Genomic DNA, 12,898 nt, shown 5'->3' on the forward strand with positions numbered 1-12,898 from the left:
GGGCTCCTGGTGCAAATGCAGACCACGGGATCTAGAGCTGCCCCTGGCCTTGGACAGATGGGGTCCAGTGGCTTCCTGTGGCCATCAGAGTGAGAACTGGCCTTGGACCATCCCTGTCATGAATGATTGTAACAATGACAAGGCCACAACAAGAGCCCACACTCCCTCGACACTTTGATGCAGAATGTCATTCTAAGGCCTCGCAGTAGCCCTGACGCTTCCTAGCAAGGGATCCCGGCAAGAGACTTGGCTTCTCGGTGCCTCTGTTGGCCGATCTGTAAAATGAGCACAAAAAGATGAAACCACTTACCTCATTGCTAAAATCGGGAGCTAGGAATATCCTTGTCCCCGCTGCTCATGAAGAAGCACAAACTCAGAGATGTGAAGGGACTTTTCCGAGGCCACACAGCTGACACGGGACCCAGGGAGAGTGTTGACTTTGAAATGTTGCTGAGTCGCGTTTAAAGTGGAACCATCTCCCTCTCCTCTGCAGCACTGAAGAGGTGCACAGAGGTGACCTCTACACACAGGGACATAGCCGCCGACCCTCAGAAGGGACATCCCTGGGTCAGCTTTTTTTTTTCCCCTGCTCCTGGGACACTTTGGTCAGCCTGGGGATGCTGCATTGCTAAAAAGAGACACCAGGTGGCGCTGGTGTCTGGGGTTAATAACAGCCACAGCCCCGGGGTTCACGGGATGATTGACAGCTGAGGGCTTTATGCAGATGAGTCATCTCAGCCCAACAGCTACCCAAGAGCAGGGCAGTGCAGCACAGAGAGGCGAGGTTGCTTACCCAAGGTCACACAGCTAGGAAACACCAGAGACAGCATTCAGATCCATAAACCGTGTCAGAAGTTTTCTGTAGTGAAAGTATCAATCTGAGGATCTCCGCTGCCCTGCCTAGAAGGACTAGTTTTATTTTTCGTTTGTTTTTCTGAATCAAATGTATGAAAGATGATGTGTCATGAGCTTTGTAATGTTTTGAACAACCAATAATAAAAAAAAAGGAACTTCCTACTCTTTGGGTGTTAAAATGTTTTGTTTTGGGGAAGGAGGTACTTCTTTTGTTTGCTTTTTGGAATTGGGGATTGAACCCAGGGGCACTCTAGCACTGAGCCCCACCCCCAGACCATTTAAATTTTTTATTTGGAGATTATGTTGCTTAGGGTCTCAGTAAATTGCTTAAGCTGGCCTTGAATTTGTGACCCTCCTGCTTTAGCCTCCTGAGTCACTGGCTTTACCGGTGTGTGCCACTATGCCCAGAAAAAAAAATGGTATTTCTTTTTATTAAATAATAGAAAAGGTAGATATGTGTTTGCTGTTGTTTCTTGACTTTAATAGTCAAAAATTTTTGAAGGATTGCTATCCTGTGTCTCTCCCCCTGTGACTTCTAGGCCCCTCAAATTCGAGATACCGGACATTTGTCCTGATGACCAAACTGTGCTGCTGAGCGAGGAGGAGATTCCAGTGAGAATTAGTTTGGTAGCTCTCTGGCCCTCAGAGTGTCTTTCTCCATTCCAAATGTATAGTGAACACTTTCTCTTCCATCATTCATGCCATTAAAATATTTACTGAGCATCTACTTTGTGCTGAGCCTAGTGGCAGACACTGGAAATACAGGATGAAGACAAAGAATAGTCACTCCCTCAAGAAGTTTAGAGCTTCCTGGGTGGGGGGGGGATGAAAATGAATCTCACACACACACACACACACACACACACACACACACACACACACACACACGGGAACTTGTGAACTATGAAGGAGAGTAGAGGGCTGGCTGTGAGGTGACTGTTCCATGAACGGAGGGGGTCGGGAAGGTTTCCTCAAGGAAGCCACCGTTGAGCTGAGACAGGAAAGCTCAATAGACACCAGTTAATATGATAGGACAGGAAGAAAATTCCAGGCCTTAGGGAAAAGTTTAAGCAAAGGCCCTGTGGTCCAAGGGAGAAAGAAGAGACTGAGGCCAGAGTGAAAGGCTGGAGCAGAGCAAGTGCAGAAGTGGCAGAAGGTGGAGGTAAGAAGTAAAGAGCTGAGCTCTGTCTTGGGAGACTTGCTCGAAGGTCTGCTCTCTATCTCAGGAAACCCGAGGGGCTTGTTGAAGGGATCTTAGCTTCAGTCACCTGAGGTCATTGATCAGATTTGCATTTTTAAAGATTCCGTGGGCTGTTGCCTGAGAGAAGAGGCCAGAGTTTGGGAGGAGAAAGATTAGGAGTCCATCAGGTGGTGTCCCTAGGAGTCCTAAGGTCACCTTTCCTACTCTGGGCCTTATCTTTCCTTGCTCTTGTCCTCGCCTGTCCCCACGTCTTAGAGACCTTCTCCTTTCTCCTTTATTTCCTTCTAGAAGCTTATGACATAATTAATTATCACATAGTCAGATCCACAACGGATCTGGATCTGGTTTCCGGGTATGATTCTGGGGTCCCGTTAGAGACTCCCGCGTGGGCAGTGGACACGGCATCTTTAATCCAGCAAAAGCTCTGCCAGATTTGTTTCATTTCATTTCCAAGACTAAGATATCTCGGCGGCAGATGTCTTTTTCCATCTGCCCCGAGTCTTCTCGGGCATCCCTTCTCCCCGTGTAGCGGGGCAGAGGAAGTTGACCCAGGGATGTCCCTTCTGGGGGTCCGCGGCATGTCCCTGTGTGTAGAGGTCACCTCTGTGCACCGACAGGGCTGTCTTCCTGTTCTACAGATCACTTCCGGGAATGCTGCTTCCACCCCCCAGGCCACCTCTCCATGTCACGACACAAAGGAACAGGGTGTCATCTGGATGTCAGATGTCGTCTGGTGACGTGACCCTGCCCTGTGGTGTTTTCACCAGAAATGGCAGGTTGGGGACTGAGGTTGGCAATGAAGGGCGCTGGAGGCTCCAGTTTGGTTCTTGTCCTGAGATGTATGAAATTACAAGAGGCATTTTTTTTTGCGGGGGAAGTGGGGCACCATGGATTGAACTCAGGAACATCCTCAGCCTTATTTTGTATTTTATTTAGAGACAGGGTCTCACTGAGTTGCTTAGGGCCTCACTTTTGCTGAGGCTGGCTTTGAACTGGCGATCCTCCTGCCTCAGCCTCCCGAGCCACTGGGGTGACAGGTGTGGGCCACTGTGCCTGGCCACATTTAATCCCATGTCAGAGTCCAAATGGAAGTTCTATCTATCAGAATATCCTTGACAATGCTGTGTACATAATCATCGGTGTACCGACAATGAGAATCACAGCAAAAAGTCTCCTATCTTTCCAATGGCAGAAATTCGTGGACAGGAAAAGATGGGTTTCAAAAAAGAATTTTTAAAAATGAAGCTCTTGGGTGGCTCAGTAATTTAGTTAATGAAGAGATATAAATCTTATCAACATACTGCAGGGTTATATAAAGCTCTAACTCATTTAACATAGAATGAAAATAACATAAAATTCTTTACAAATTTATATCACTGACAGATTGGTTAATTGGCATCAACACACATACACACAATTTGAAATCCCCAGTAATCTGGCTTAGCTCACACAGGTAAAAATCTTGATCAAGGCTTGCTTAAATTTGATGTCAATTTTAAAAATCAACATGACATTACAAGTGGTCGTGTGACACTGAGATTGTTTGATAATTACAAAGAATTATGCCACTGAGGATTTTTTCCAGCCTCAGGTTAAGGAAGAACAGATTTCTAGGCTCCATGATGAAGAAAAAAAAAATACTACAAAATATTTTTGCTTTTTCCATACAAAATGTTACCAAGTTGCTGTCACATTGAAAAGTGATTGAAGTCCATGCAGGCAAGAATGAGTCAATGAGGAAGAAAGTATTCTAGGCTGTCTGTATGTTGGTTTCTGGGTTTTGCAGTGTTGCTGGTATTTCTCAGACGCCTCTAATTAGTCATTTGCTGGGATTCCTCTTGCAAAGCTGAATGTTTGGGGTTTGTATGTTCCTTAGAGTGGTCCTCACAGTCGTGGGAGCTTGGAACGGGACCTGCCCACAGCCAGGGATTAGTTGATCCTCATGAAGAGCTTTGCATTCTCTCTGCAGCCCCAGGTGCTCCCAGGTACTTGACACGCGAATAGCTTTTATTGTTGTTGTTGTTGTTATTATTATTATTATTTATTAAGGAGGGGAAGGCGGCCCTCCATTTTGCTGAGGGAGTTCTGAGTTGGCTTTGAACTTACAACCAGAGAGGGCCTGACCTGCACACCTTGGGGTATGTTCTGAAGCCAAAGCTTCCGAATGTGGCTGCCTGTTGGGGAATATTTGCACTCATCCTGGATGCGCCTGTTCCATGCAGGGTCTAAAGAGGAGTAAAAGTCGCAGGTGCCTGGAGGAAGAGAGAACTTAAGATGCCCCCCAGGGCCCAGGGCATGACCAGCCCCTGAGGCCTGTGGCCGCGGCCGCTCCCCAGCGCCCCCTCGTGGCGGGCCTGGATGCTGCAATTCGGGAGGAACTGGTGGAGCAGACACTTGTGCGGTTGGGGTCCCTTCTTCAGTCCGGCTGTCTGCAGGTCCTGGAGTAGAGAGGAGACTCCGCTTAGGGTCCAGGAAGCCCCGAGATGGCACAAATGTGCTTTTCTGGGAGAAGCCTCTTCCCAAATTCACCATTTTTTCCTGCAGTGTTTAAACCTGCAAAGAAACCAAGAAACCCCAGGTCAGTGCAGAAGCAGGTGTCCCTGGGAAAGGTCACCCTACAGAAGAGGGACGGCATGGGGGAACCAGGAGGGGCCTTCGGGATGGCCCAGGTGGTTGAGCCAACCCACCCAAAGATGAGACCATTGTCTGATCTGTCCTCTACCTTCCCTTTTATGGGCTAAAAAGAGTCACAGACTGAAGTGGTTGTGGCAAAGTCTGCAGAGCTCCTTCGTCTATTTGGCCAATGTCAGTTGAGGCCCTACTGTGTGCTGGTGCTGTGGACGTGTGCGCTGCCCTCAGTGCTCCCAGGAGGCCTTCAGAAGGCGTCCGTTTGTTCTCCAGGGCTTTCCGGGGCCCAGCACACAGTAGGAGCTTGGCCAGTCTCAACGGGATAATGGTGTGTCTTCGGCGTGAGGGCCTAGAGAAGGACTCTGTCAGCTCACCTGCATTGTGGGTGTGTGCTGGTTACTCACGTCGCCTCTGTCCTCATTGACCTGTGTGTGGAGATGGGAATCTACATCCGGGGCCTGGGAGGCTGCCAGGAGCCAACCCGAGAGAAAACCCCGGCCCACGCTGAGGGCGTGACAAGCTCCAGCGGCTGGAGTTGGTCTCATCTCTTCAAGACCAGACCCCCGCCCCGAGGCACTCTGGGGAACAGGACTGACCAGCCCAGGGCCATCTTCACCACACCAGGCCCCACAGTTAGGAGCAGTAGTGACATTAGTGGGTGTAGAGTGCCATCTAGTGGACCAGGTGAAGGAAAGTGGACGAGGTGTCACCATGACGTTTTGAGGAGGAGGAAGGTTGGCAGACAGCAGGAAGCTGGCCTGGCTGTGCTCATGTCCCCAGCAGCAAGGGCAGGCGGGGCCCCCAACAGTAAGCCTGTGCCCCTGCCCCTGACAGGTGTGCTGACACGTGAAGGGGACCCCTCCCTGGCCCCAGCGTCCCTGGGTACTGGCTCTCTGGGTCCAAGGGGCGCATCCTTCATTTCCTGTTCTGTCTTCCCGTGTCCAGAGGAGGGTGCAGCCTCCACTTCCCCCAGCCCCCAGAGTTTAGGATGCCAGGCCATCAAGGGTCTGCCAACACAGCCAGGGAGTCCTCCAGGCTCTGGTCACTCAGCAGCCGGGCCCCATGCCCCCCGACATCATCACCGTCGGTGCTGAGGAACCAGCTTCTAGAACTCACCATGCCATGGCTTCTCACCACCACAGCTTGCGGAAGCAGGGCTTTTTAGCCCACGGTTGAGACAGACCCACCAGAGAAGGGGCCAGAGGTAAACCTGGGTGTATCTGAATCCAGCACTTCACAAGTCACCGTGCCACCTCTTCAAAATAAACAGCAGGAGCTGGGGTTGTGGCTCAGCGGGAGAGCACTCACCTGGCATGTATGAGGCCCTGGGTTCAATCCCCACCACCACATATAAATAAATAAAACAGACACACTGTGTCCAACTACAACTAAAAAATAAAGATATTTAAAAAATAAAAATAAAAAGCAAACACCACAACAGTTCATTACTGGTCTGGGGACCCATTTGCAGGAGCAAATTAGGAATAGGGGAAATGACCTTCCCAGGATCTATCGTAAAAGTCCTGACAGCTTCTTTTGGGTTCTGAGAACAACAATTGCTTGTGTCCCCTGCACATCCTGTGGACTGAGCCCCGGGGGGTGAAGGATTTGGCCACCAGCACAGCCAGCCTGGGAGGCATCAAGCCAGGACCCGACACAGGTCAGGACCACAGGCAGCTTCTCCCCTCTGGGAAGTGGCCGCCCAGGACATCTGGCTGTCCAGCTGCGAGATCCCAACCTCCACGCCTCCCACTTTGCTGGGACCTGGGGGTCTTCCTGTGAGGCGCTGAGGGAAGCCCTGACCTTGACCCAGGCCTGGCAGGAGACTCAGTCAGCGGTCATGTCTGCGAGTGGCCGGGCCTAGACTGGCCCATGGAAAGCTAGGCTGGGGAAGTTCTGGGTGCCCGGGCGGGAGTTTTCAGAGGGAGACATGGGTGGTGGCACCCTGAGGGACGTCTCTGAGGCCCTGTCTTGCCTCTGAAAATCAGCTCTGAGGACACCTCCGTGAAACTTCCCTCCATCTCCTTCAAAAGAAGCAGAAGGAGGGAAAATAAAATGTCATTCCTCGTCTCATCTGTGGAAATCTCAAAAGCCAGAGACCTTGATCCTTCCTGGGTTTCCTCATCTGTGAAGAGGGAAAGATAATGTTATAAAGTATCCAGAAGAACAGGAGTCGACATAGGTCAGGATCTGGGAGGGCACTAGGTCCCCATCCTCCTCCTGGAAATGGGGGAGGATCGGGGTTTCTCATCCTTACAGAGAATTAAAGGTGCCTCTGACAGGGCCTTGGTCCACTTTCTCAGACAATGGAAATGTTCTCTGTGCTGAACCAAACAGACATCACTTGCTATGTTACAGCTAGAAGCGTGGGTGGTGCCGATGAGGAATGGCATTTTTAAAATAAATGTCACTGTATCTATTGAAGGTCTACAATGATGTTATAGGATCTGCGCACATGGCCACATCGCTACCCCAGTACCGCAAATTAACATCTCTGCCATCTCATACAGTTACGGTTTTCTGTTATCTCTTTTTGTGGCCCAAAGCCGCTAAAACCAACTCATTTGGCAGGAGCCCCAAGTAGAGATGCTGCTCCCCTTATAATGAGATGACATCTCCGTAAACCCATCTGCACTTAAAAACCTCACAAGTTGGGGCTGAAGTTGTAGCTCAGCCTTAGAGAGCTTGCCTCAGCCGTGGGAGGCCCTGGGTTCGATTCCTAGCACCACATATAAATACGCAAATAAAATAAAAGTCCATCAACAACTAAAAAATATCTTTAAAAAGTATCACAAGTTGAAATGGGATCAAGTTTAAAAATGTGTTTACCACCCCAAGCTGCTGAGCAAGCACTGTAGCCTGGCCCGCCCCGAACACAGCAGAACACGGCATCAGACTCCAGCGGCCAGCATCACCCACACCTATTTTCTTTTTTTTTTTTTTTTTTCCTATTTTCTACTAGTGGAAAATCTCATAGAACTCAGTGGATCCAGCCAACTGGAGAGTGGCCGTCATCCCCCCGACGATGGAGCAGCTCACTGGACACCTTGGCCCTTGGCCCCTGCCCAGCAGCACCCGAGAGGGGGAAGACAGCACAACTCTAAGCCCAGATTCCACTGGGTGCCTCTGCCCACACACCAGCGTCAAGTTGAACCAATTCCTGAGGGGTCCATTGTCACCCTGGGGACACTCTGGATCTCTGCCCATCTCCTGCTTCGCATCCAAGGAACCGCCTCTCCCCAATTCCTCCGGCCCCTCACCCACCAAGGTTTGATTCACCATCTGTTTATGTGACATTTTTAAAAGATGCCACCTGTGACACTGCTGGCGCTTTGCTCTCTGTTTCTGGCTTCCTCCGTTGGCCATCTCAGCTGATTGGAGTTCCCCAAAGGTGAGGCGGCTGCCTGGGGCGAGCCCTTGCAGAACCGGGCAGCACGGTCCGGGGTTTAGGGATGGAAGGCGCGCTGTTTGATGTGTGCGCACTTTTCTCCTTATCCAGATTCGCTGCCGGTGCTGACTTCAGCTCCTTCCTCTGCCTTCAGAGGGCCTGCTCCTCTTCTTCAAAGTGCAGTTAAAGATCTGCCCGTGAGGTGCTCAGGAACGGTGAGACACTGAGCCCTGGGAGAGCTTTCAGAACCAAGTCTGAAACTCCCCTGGGGTCCCTGACCAGGCTGGGGTTCCTACAGACCCGCATAGCTGGGGGTTCCATGGGGTCCCCAGATTCCACCAACCGTGGGCCAAAAGTGTAGTCAGGCCTGTGAAGGGGGCATCGGTACTAGACGTGTAAAAGCTTTATGATGGTGTCCTCACTCCCTGAATAACACAGTATCACTACGGTTTACATAGCAGCCACTTTATCTTGGCAGTTAATAATCTTGAGATGGTTTAAAGAACATGGGGGGAGAGGGGGTCCATGGGGGCAAAGGCTGGGCTTCTTAATAAAGAGGATCTAAGCATCTGCACATTTGGTATTCTTCAGGGTCCAAGGACTGATCACTCACGGATACCAAGGGACAATTCTATCTGTAGCAAATCCTTCTGATCTGCAGGAGATATTCCTCTTATAGTGTTATTTGATGGTCTTGTTAAAAGACTTTTCTTTTAGTGCATAAGGTCCTAAAGATAGAGATGAGGACCATTTTTTGGTCTCAAAATTTGTAAACAGAGGCTGGGGATGTGGCTCAAGCTGTAGCATGCTCGCCTGGCATGCGTGCGGCCCGGGTTCGATCCTCACCACCACAGACAAACACAGACGTTGTGTCCGCCGAAAACTAAAAAATATTTTTTAAAAAATTCTCTCTTTAAAAAAAATGTAAACAGACTAGCACAAACTCTGTCCAAACATAGATATTGTATAAGTGAATGGTGGAAAAAATAATTTTACTTAGAGAACAATAAACGAAGCACTGACATTTTTCTCTTTGAAATTCATTTCCCATTTATTCTTCGGGATTAGGTGATTGTATTCCAGGGTTCTGTTTTCCTGGAGTTAGAAAGAAGCGAGTAGAAAATTCCAGGCATCCTGAGACCAGATGGATGACCCTGGGGAGTCATGGTAGAGGAATTGGTCCCCTTGGGCATGTGCTGCTCTTGGTGATGACCTAGACCCAGAACGTGCACGGTCGGTCTTGAAGGAGGCCTGTGTGGATCACCAGCACCTCCGGCTGCCCCAGGCTACGGTCGGAACCCAGAGCCGCCTGTTCTAATGCGACTGTCTGGATGGAGCCCGTGGGGGCCTCCAGGGAAACCCGGGATCCGTCGTTGGCTTGGCTCCTTTACGTCTGCCTCAGTGGAACACGCTGGAACCGCCGACACCTGAGAGGGTTACTAAGGACAAGTGACTAGGACAGCTTCTGTCGTCCCAAACACAAGGCGTATCAAGAAGTAAACTCAGAGAAGAAAGCCATTCATTTCCCACACACACACACACACACACACACACACACACACACTCTTAGTATTGTGAACTGGGGTAAGTACCAAGGCACCAGAGCTGCTCACGACACACCCCCTGGGCTGCATGACTCCTCTCAGGAATCTGGCACCTGTGATCCAGTGTCCTGACTTGGTGATCATTCACTTTATGTGCATTCCTTTCTCTAAATTTAATGACAAAAATAAATCAAGGGGCTGGGGCTGTGGCTCAAGCGGTAGCGCGCTCGCCTGGCATGTGTGAAGCACTGGATTTGATCCTCAGCACCACATATAAATAAATAAAGATCTATCAACAATTAAAAAAAATTTTAATTTAAAATAAAGAATCACAATGTTGCAACAGGAAATATGTCCTGTAGCTCCTGGTCAGCAAGGGAAGCACAGGCTGTGGGGTCACTTCTGGCTGCCTGGGACCTGTGTCTACAGAACAACAGCTGCGTGGGCTCTACCCCCACGGTCTGTGAGCTACAGGTCCTCTTCTTCTGCCAAGTCACCACCTTCACCTGGTGTGGATTAGAATCACCTGGGGTCTTTTAAATGTTGAATCTGACCTCACCTATGGGTCAGTCATGAGGGGCCAGATCCAGTTGTTCAGGGCCTGGCCACTCAACATGTGGCCAGGAGCCAACAGCGTCAGCACCAGCTGGGCCTGGGGCAGAAATCAAGATTTTGAGGCCACCCCAGTCCTAGAGAATCAGAATGTGTATTTGAGCCACGTGATTAGTCACCAGGTACATTCACATTGGAGAAGCTATGTTTCATATCAGTGTTGCTCAGACACAGGCCAGTCACATGGTCTCCCGAGTTTTCCTATAGACTCACTTTGAAAAGTAATAAGAAATATATAATGATACTCTAAAGAACTTATTCAACCTCATTTATCCAAGATCATTGCTCTTTACACACATGGATCCAGCCAGATTTCAAGGGTTCCAAAGCCTCTGGTGTCTACTGGGTAGGACAGCACAGGTCTAAAGCATGCCACAATGTCACATTGCCTTAACATCTATCATCCATGCAGTCAGAGGGGAAAACGACTTCTGCTCAAGAAGCATAAAAATTTCAGGTATCAAAGTTCAATCCATGCCCATGATTCATGGAGAACACTTTAAATGGTTGCTTTTTTTTTAAAAAAATATATATTTTATTAGTTGTTGGTGGACCTTTGTTTATTCATTGATTTGTATGTGGTGCTGAGAATGGAACCCAGTGCCACCCACATGCTAGGGCGAGCGCTCTACCACTGAGCCCCGACCTCAGCTCAGATGGTGGCCATTTCCAGGGTCACTGTGGGCTTTGAACCACTTGTCCAGATTTCTTACCTTGAGACTTCAGGGCCCTTGGGTTCAGGTGTGGACCACCTCTCAGCTGGGGCTCTAGATCCTGGATTTTGGAAACCACCTTCCCTGTCTGGCACAGGGGCTCGATGTCATCTTCTGGAGAAGGGGCACAGTCAGAGCCCCCGTCAGAACTGAGCCGCTGCACTGGGGGTGACAGACCCGTGGACAGTTTAGGAATGTGGGGTTTTCAAGATGAGCCTGGAGGAAGAGTCAGGGAGGTGCCTCCGTCCAGCCGTGGACACTGTGGAGACCTGGAGGCCCCATGAGCTGAATGCAGTAGCCCTCGGAGCTCTCTGATCTTTACATGCACAGAAAAATCAGAGCCTGCCGTGGGCCATCACCAGCAGCCGGCAAAGGACACACGATGCGAACACCCTACAGAGACTCCTGGCCTTGGACTTCTGGTGTTTGAAATGTTGGGTAGGATCAAGGATGGGACCCCCCCTTGGCCTGTAAACTGACATGTAACAGCCACCAGCCACCAGCCACCAGCCATTGGAAACGGGGCTTATCACCTTCTGCTGGTTCTTGGATTTTGACTTGATTCCACCCTGAATGAGATTTTGCTAATGTCATGGGGAAGTTACACCAGAAAATCATCATTTCAGCCTGAGAGATTTATTTTTTTCATTTGTAGGGACAAAATATCACCATATTTTCTTAAATATTATTTGTGTCGATGATAAGATTCAGAATTAGGCTTGAAGCTTTTCGAGCAAAATATTTGGCATCAAAAATTAGTCTTTATGGGTGAAAGCCAGTTTTAAATTTTTTTTTTTTTTTAATGAAAGCAACATCTCACAATCCAATCAAGGAAGTTAAACTGGCTCAGGAAACTTTCCTAAAGTCACCCTCATTAGACCCCAGTCACTTCATCAAAAGGACTCTTTCTCCAAGATGGTAAGTTCTATGTTTAGAATTTTAAAAATATAAAACTCGACATTCCCCGACAATCAGGCAACCTTATAAGATTCCCCATTTTTCTTCATTATAGAATCAATACTGAAAAAAAAAAATAGTTTCATGAAATTATTTTACTTACATTACAACATTCATAAACTCTGTTACTTTTTTAATTATCCAAACTAGTGGGGCTTTTTAAAAATATTTTTAGTTGTCAATGGACATTTATCTATTTATATGCACTGCTGAGGATCAAATCCAGGGTCTCACACCTGTGAGGCAAGTGCTCTACCACTGAGCTACAACCGCAGCCTAAAATAACAATTTTAAATAAATTCCCACATGAACAGGAATTGAAGGGAGACTGCGTTACATCCAGATGATGAAATCATCTTTTATTTACTCACAGTGACCATGTGCTAGCTTTTGCTACGTGCTCATCATTTTCTACACAAAACATAGGCACGTCCCAGCTCTCAAGTTCTACTCATTCAAACAAACTGAAAAAAACACACAATTACCTGAAAATTGTGACCAACAGCTTATATTTCATATTGCACTTGTCCACTGACTTAGACCTTCAATAGTATCCCAAATGCACACGTGTACAAATTTACATGTATGGAGTCTTCTTTTTATCTGTTTTTATAAATCCTCTAGAATGTTTTCACATTTTGGGGGGACCGTCATGTCATTTCTTTGACTCTTGTGCATGGAGAAATAATCTCTGGTGTGTTTCCCATGCCTTGGACTCAGGGCGGGTCCTGAGCAGGGCTTGTGTTCTTTGGTGACCCCCAGTGGAAATGACCCGCTCTAGGAGGTTGGCTCTCAGTCCTGGTGGATTCTCTCCCAAATGTCCTTCAGTCGGGAATCATATTTCTCTTTCATTTCTTGGGTTTAATTTTTTTTCCATTAAGAAAAAAAAAATGTTAGGGGTCCCCGTCCACTGGAGCAGTTGACTTAGGAGTTTGTGTGGTTACAGTATTTTTCAATTTGTCTCAGACAAAGAGGAGCTGCCCTTCTTCCCCGGGGACAG

Source organism: Ictidomys tridecemlineatus, chromosome 2, assembly GCF_052094955.1.
Source record: "Ictidomys tridecemlineatus isolate mIctTri1 chromosome 2, mIctTri1.hap1, whole genome shotgun sequence".
NCBI lineage: Eukaryota > Metazoa > Chordata > Mammalia > Rodentia > Sciuridae > Ictidomys > Ictidomys tridecemlineatus.